A 6,749-nucleotide genomic window follows, 5' to 3' on the forward strand; every position below is an offset into this window, starting at 1 on the left:
CAGAGCTGTCCTGTGCTCCCGTCAGCCCTGTGTCTGCTGCCATCTCTGTGGTCTCGCCCTTTACCTCAGCCTGGTGGGAGCAGAGTAGGCCCCTGGGTGGCCATCAGCTCCTGTTATCAGTAAAGCCCCCTCCACCCTCCATGCAGGCCGCGGGTGCCCCGTGCCCGCCACGGGCCCTCGTCCCAGCTGGTCCTGGGGGACTCTCGCGAGGAGCGTGCCACAGGGCTGGCACAGAGCTCATCTCTGCCAGAGGCCTCTGCCTCTCACCAGCGTGGGCCCCTCACAGGCCCTGGCTTCCCCCACAGGCCCTGGCTTCCTTCTTTGCCTCTCGCTGGCCTGAAGGAGAAGGCAGTGGAGGGGCTGGTAACCCGCGTCTCACTGCTCACTTCGGGGTCACCCCAGCTGTGCCTTTGTCAGCTTGGGGTGGAAAATGAAAGGGACTTTGTGAAAACAGGGCCCTTGGAGGCTGATGGCCACATATCTGGAGCAAGGTCGGGACACCAGGGACCTGGGGTGCACAGGCCGTCCCACCATGGTGCAGGCCCCGTGGGGACAGTTGCAGCCCTGCCCGTGTGCAATGCAGGGAGGAGATGTGGGGCTGGTCCACCCCAGTGGCCTTTGAAGCAGGAAGCTCAGTATGGACTCGAGTTGTTGTTTATTATTACAAGAACAAACTTATTTTCTGAGAGATCACTCTTAAGCAGGCACTCTGCTAAGGGCTTTACTATTTAATTTTTAGAACTATCTTATGAGGCAGGAACTATTTTTATATTTATTAAAGAGAGGGTTAAGAAACCTGCCCAGAGTGGGAGGGGACGTCCCCTCAGTATGTTTGCAGGAGAGCCAAAGGGGCGCCCTGGGGGATGGCGCAGAGCGGGAGGGGACCCAGTCACACAGTGGTGGAGACGGCTGGAGCCAGGCCAGGCTCTGAGGAGGCCGGGAGACAGGCGCGAGGCCAGGGCTGCTGCGGGAGCCACGCCAAGGACAGGGTGTGTGCTGGGAGGCGGCCGTGCTCTTGACGATCCTTTAGAGTTGGCTCTGAAGCTCGCCTGCAAAGCTGTTTTGCTCTTTGAAGAGAAATAACATCACTTAAGATTTCTGTTTTAACAGAAAAAGAAAATAAATACAAATATCATTAATCATATTATTTGCAGGAATGTGAGACCAGCCCGGTTCAACATTTGGAGTCTATTTGAGCAGAGACAACCTCTTGAAAATGGAAAATCCCTCTTTTTTAAAAAACAGTTGCTGAATTTTAGAAACACATAATGTGTGTTCTCTCTACATCCAATATAATCGAATGACAGCTTAGTGAGGACACCTTGTCACACCCAGGGGAACCCAGAGAAGGCAGAATGTCTCAGCTTCCTGTCCCACAGCCAGGGGTTCTCAAACATTTGTCTGTGGTCAGTGGCACTTGTGCCCGTGCAGGGGGTGGGGGACAGAGATTGGTCGATCTGCGTGTCATCACCCTCATTGACCAGCACCATCCCTCTCCAGCCACCTTTCTATCACCATCCATTCCTTCTCTCAGTTCACAAACACCCCGGGAACGCTCGCCAAGGTTAGCGGGACAGAGGAGGTCCCTGACTCTGAGGAGATGGTGTCCCCGCCGCCCATCCGTTCCATCCGAGCCCTTTCTTTCCACAGAAGCACAGACACCCCCTCTAACCTGCACTCTTTTCTTTAGGCAACTAAGCCTCAACAGTTGAATCTATCTAAAACTAAAAAAGAAGAAATGGCATTTTATTAGAGATTTTTTAAAGATAAAAAGTAATCAAGCCTCTAAAGAAAAGCCTCATCTCCCTGTGGCCTCAGCAGCCATCATGACACGCTGTAATTTGGAGAGAGAAGATGCATTATACTGCATCTTAATATCAGAAAAACCCACAGTCTTTGACTCAGCAGTCCCACTTTTAGGTTTGTCTACTGCAGAATAAAAGCCTTAGTACATAGACACTAGAATACAAAGGCTTTCATTTTCAGAATCATAACACAAACACGGAATCGACACAAATGTTCACGGACAGGGGCAGAGGTGAAAACATTATTGTAAGGTCGTACTGTGGAATCTAATGCATCTATGAAAAGTAATGAATCAGTGACATCCAAATTAATCTGGAGAGATGTTCATTATTCAGTGAAATAAAACAAGCTGCTGAGTCCCATGTACAGTAGCATTTCATTTTTTTTTTGTAAAAAGAACAATAGTGGCACCCTGTGCATCTAAGCGAAGTTTAACCACGGCGGCTGCACCTCAGACCGGAAACATCGGACACTCCAGTGCCGGGGCGTGAAGAAGGTTAGGAGGGACATTCCAAACGATTTCAGCACACAGACCTTTTTTTAATTTTTAATTTTTTTATTTTTTTAAACTTGTTCCAATGAACATATATCACTTTCAAAAGGAAAAAAGAAAAGAAAAAAATCTAGTGGTTTAGCAGGAGTCTGTCACAATAGTAACAAGACAGAAAAAGACTGAAAGCACAGCCCCTCGTGGAACGTTTCAGTGGATGAGAGAGCCCCTGTCCTGTTCTGTGCTGGGGGCTGGCAAATTTGTGGGTGTTCCGGGCTCCGTGGGCCGCGTGGTCTCTGCCGTACCACGAGAGCTGCCCTGTGTGATAGACCTGTAAGCACAGCGCGTGACAGGCAGAGGGGGCCGGGCTCGAATGAAACTATTTCTCGACACCAGAATTTAAATTTGGTATAATTTTTGTGTGTCACAAGATATTATTTTTTAAAAAATATTTCAATCTTTTAAACATGAGTCTCCGGGCCATTCATGTTAGAAAGTCAAACAGAATCAGCATATTTCACTTTAGAAAAATACAACCCTCTCATCCCAATATGGATGGATGAAACCAGGAAAAAATATTTAATTAAGGGAAAAAAGTGCTTAACAAGGCCAAGAAATGTGGGAATAAAGAGATGCCGAGTTCTGCACGTGATGGGCTGTGTATTTCCCTCTTTATAACACAGAAATAAAAACTTTTTTAAAAGTGTGAAAACCATTCTCAACTTGTGCCCGTTTTGAAAAATGCTGTGGGCCAGATGTGGCCAGAGGCTGTGGCTGCTGACCCTGGTTCCAGGGCCGCACGGGTGAAGGTGGCAGGTCCTTGCCCTCAGACAGAAGCAGACAGGCAGTGGCTTGGGGGGAAGACAAACTCCTGCAGCCTCTCAGTCTTCATGGGCGTCACCTCTGGCGTCTCCCAGCCTGGGATTTGTGTCTAAAGCCAGGCTGCCCGGGCACGTGTGAAAGCTGGCCAAGCCCAGAGATTCCTCTCACCTGGTGGCCGGCAGGAGGTGTCCGCAGGCCTGAGGAGCTGCATGGCCTAAGGTCAATTTTCCTAGGTGGGGGTGACTCACCTCCAGCATTCCTGGTTCCTGAACAATAGCAGGTCCACGTCCACACAGCCCCAACTTGGATAAGGGCACACTTTCAAAGCAGTGGACTGACAAGCAATGCCAGGAAGAACTGGGCTTCCTTGCCACAATGTTCTATGTGGGGAGAGGAAGGATCCTAGCGTTATTTGAGGTGCAGAAAGATGGCTTGGTGGGCGTGGCAGCAGACTGGGCTGCAGATGCAGACGACAGGGATGCCTGCAAACCACAGCCGAGCGTTGGAAGGTCGCAGCCCTCCTTCCCCGCTAGAAGCAGGAGTCACGGAAAATAGTGACACAGCTGAAAGCCAAGGGTTTTCCTGGGCGGGCACCTGACCTGACTTTATTCAGATCCCATGCTGTCTGAGAACAGAGGGTCAAAAAATCATTCTTTTGCTCAGGACGTGTGTTTTGCACAAATATCACTTTAAATAAATTTTCTACAGCCTTTAATAGATCTCTGTTCACCTCACTCAAATTAAACATTATTAAAGATAAAGACAGCATTTGGGCCTTAACGCATTCCAGGCCACCAGGGACCAACAGGAAAGAAATGATCCACAAAAGCCACAAATGCCACAGGATCCACAAAGCCACAGAAGCCACAAAAGCCACAAAAGTCTGCCATCTGCTGCAGATGGGATCTGAAATCATCTGGGCTTTGGAGGCGCAGCTGGATTCACCCTGGCAATGCTGTTTCCTCAGGCGGTGGCTACATTCTTAAGGAAAACGTAGGCCTGCTTTCTCCCAAGTCTACAGCTGCAGGCAACTTTAAGCCATTTTTGTTTGTACCAGAGCATTCTGTCTGTTGGGAATCTGTTTCAGTGACATTTGTTCAGACTGTAATTTTTTTTAACTGAAAAACCGAACAAAAAACATAACAAAACAGAACTGCAGAACTCAGATCTCATGAGTCATGGACTTGTCCTTTGGTTAAGAACCAGGTATGAGGAGTGACAAGGTGAGGAGGAAAGAGGGAGGAGAAGGGAGTGAGGAGAAATGGGTTGAGGAGGAAGGAGGGAGGAGGGATGGGGTGAAGAAGGAGGAGGGATGGGGTGAAAAGGGAGGAGAGAAAGAGACAAGGTGAGAAGGGAGGACAGGTGGTAGGGAGGGAGGAAGGAGGAGAGAGGAGGAAGAGAGATGGAGTGAGGAGGGAGGAGGGACAGGGTGAGGAGGGAGAAGGGGTGGAGTCCGGACGGAAGGAGGAGGAAGAGGGATGGGGTAAGGAGGGAGGAGACAGGCAGGAGGAGGGAGGAGGGAGGAGAGAGGTCGCATCACCCCGCTGCGCTGCCCATGTCCACCGACTCGGGGACTCCAGCCAGCCAGGCAGCTACCGGGAAAGCCAGTGTGTCTGCCCTTTCACATGACTCAGAACATACCGGAAAACCAGCCAGCTGGTCTCTGACAGGGCATCAGAAAGTGCCACCTACGGAATCCCAGGTCCCCAGCTGCAGTTTGTCCCTCTGTTGCCAGCGCTTTGCAGTGTCCGTTTTCCCACTCTCAGACAAGGACATGGTCGGGTCTGCCCTGCAGACTGGGCGAATCCTCACCGCCCGGCATGCAGCTCGTCCTGAGGGCTGTGGGTTCTTCATGGGGCTTGCTTTGGTGCACCTGGCTAAATATTAACTGGGCTGGCATAGTGGAGAAGGGCTTGCTGTGTTTAGCTGAAGTGGACATTTATTCCTAACTTGTCAACCGGCTGCCTCCCATCCTTCTGTTCCTGGCGTGCTTGGGAGCTGAAAAGGAGAGCAGCTCTTGAGGCCTCTCCACCGGGCAGGGCAGGCATGACGGAGGTCCCGCCTGAACCTGAGCCACCATCAGGCTGGCTCTGGCAGGGATGCGGGCCAAGGTTAGAGCTGGCCTGACCAGGGCGCCCGGCGGCCAGACCTGAGCCGGGGCCCCTTTCTCGCCCACGCTCCATGTCCAGCCAGGGTCAGCAGGGGCTCTGCTCCAGGCAGTCACTCTGGGACCCAGGCTGTGGTTACTCAGTCTGGACTTGCTATTTATGGCATTATTTCAGTCCTGCTAGAGTTCAGTGAGAGCTTAGAAATTAGGGAGAAAGATTCACAGTAGGGGGCTGTTCCGTTCAGTGAGATTTTTCAGACACCTGCTTCCTCAGCTGTGCATCTATTACCTTGGATCAGCAACCAGCCTTCCCTATGAGGATCATATCATTCAAAAGTGTGCTTTCAGTAGCATCCATCCCAACTAAAGTAAGTGTTAGACAGGCCAGGTCCAGATGTGGGCCATGCAGACCTCAGGGCCTACAGGGCTGCCACCAGACAGGCCAGGTGCAGATGTGGGCCATGCAGACCTCGGGGCCTAAGGGCAGCCACTGGACTCCTGAGACTCCGAAGGATTTGTAAATGATTCCAAGCAACTCGTGCTTGGGGAAAGAAGAGGAGCTGCATGTCACACCTAGGCACCAACATTTAATTTTGGGATCCTTTAGATGGTAGTGAGAGTTGATAAACTGATTTCTTTTTAACAGGAAGTGTTTGACAATCATTGGCAAACTTGGAGGAAAAGTTTGGGGCACATTCGATATCTCTTTTAAAAAAACCACGCTTTTAAACAGAAACATCTGCTATTCTGGTATTAAAGGCTTTGGAATTTGGGAACTGGTGAGGGATGCAAATGCTCGTGTCATTTCATATTCACACCTTAAGAACCAGAGAAGTGATGGATTGCTCGCCCTTATGCCTAATTCCAGAAGGCACTCCTCGTTGGCAGGTGTATTAAGAGAAAAAAAGTCCTCTTCCCATCTCTGGAAAGAAATTATCCGGGCATGCTGGGGCATACCAGCCGTCTAACTGCGTGACACGTGGAAGCAGGAAGGTGGCTGGAGCCAGGAGTTCAGAGCTGCAATGAGCAAGGATTGTGCCACTGCACTCCAGCCTGGGCAAACAAGACCTCTTCTCCAAAGATAGGGGCCATTGACCAAAGACCCTCAGAGTGCCTGTGTTGTCAAAACTAGTCATGGCACTAAAATTACCCGGCTTTTTTTCACTATTCTCAAGTAGGCAGTGGCGTTTCTACTGGTGCAAAATATGCACAAGGACATAGGAAGCTAAATGTCTTTATTTTTATTTATTTGTTTGTTTATTTGTTTATTTATCTGTGAGACAGAGTCTTGCTCTGCCACCCAGGGTGGAGTGCAGTGGCCCGATCTCGGCTCACTGCAACCTCCATCTCCCGGGTTCACGCCGTTCTTCTGCCTCAGGCTCCCAAGTAGAAGGGATTACAGGGCTGCACCACCGCACCCAGCTAATTTTTGTATTTTTAGTAGAGATGGGGTTTCGACATGTTAGCCAGGCTGGTCTCAAACTCCTGACCTCAGATGATCCACCTGCCTCAGCCTCCCAAAGT

At 50.4% G+C, this 6,749-nt stretch overlaps 1 long non-coding RNA gene across 1 annotated transcript; it reads right to left on the bottom strand.

Moving 5' to 3' along the window:
* Nucleotides 1–636: 636 nt before the first annotated feature.
* On the bottom strand, nt 637–4,977 carry LOC106998191 (uncharacterized). The gene is made up of 2 exons (XR_001444573.3): nt 4,760–4,977; nt 637–1,067 (listed from the first exon to the last, which is right to left on the bottom strand). It is a non-coding gene; the product is annotated as an uncharacterized LOC106998191 (long non-coding RNA).
* Between the last annotated feature and the right edge of the window lie 1,772 nt (nt 4,978–6,749).

Source organism: Macaca mulatta, chromosome 4 (assembly GCF_049350105.2).
Source record: "Macaca mulatta isolate MMU2019108-1 chromosome 4, T2T-MMU8v2.0, whole genome shotgun sequence".
Taxonomy (NCBI): domain Eukaryota; kingdom Metazoa; phylum Chordata; class Mammalia; order Primates; family Cercopithecidae; genus Macaca; species Macaca mulatta.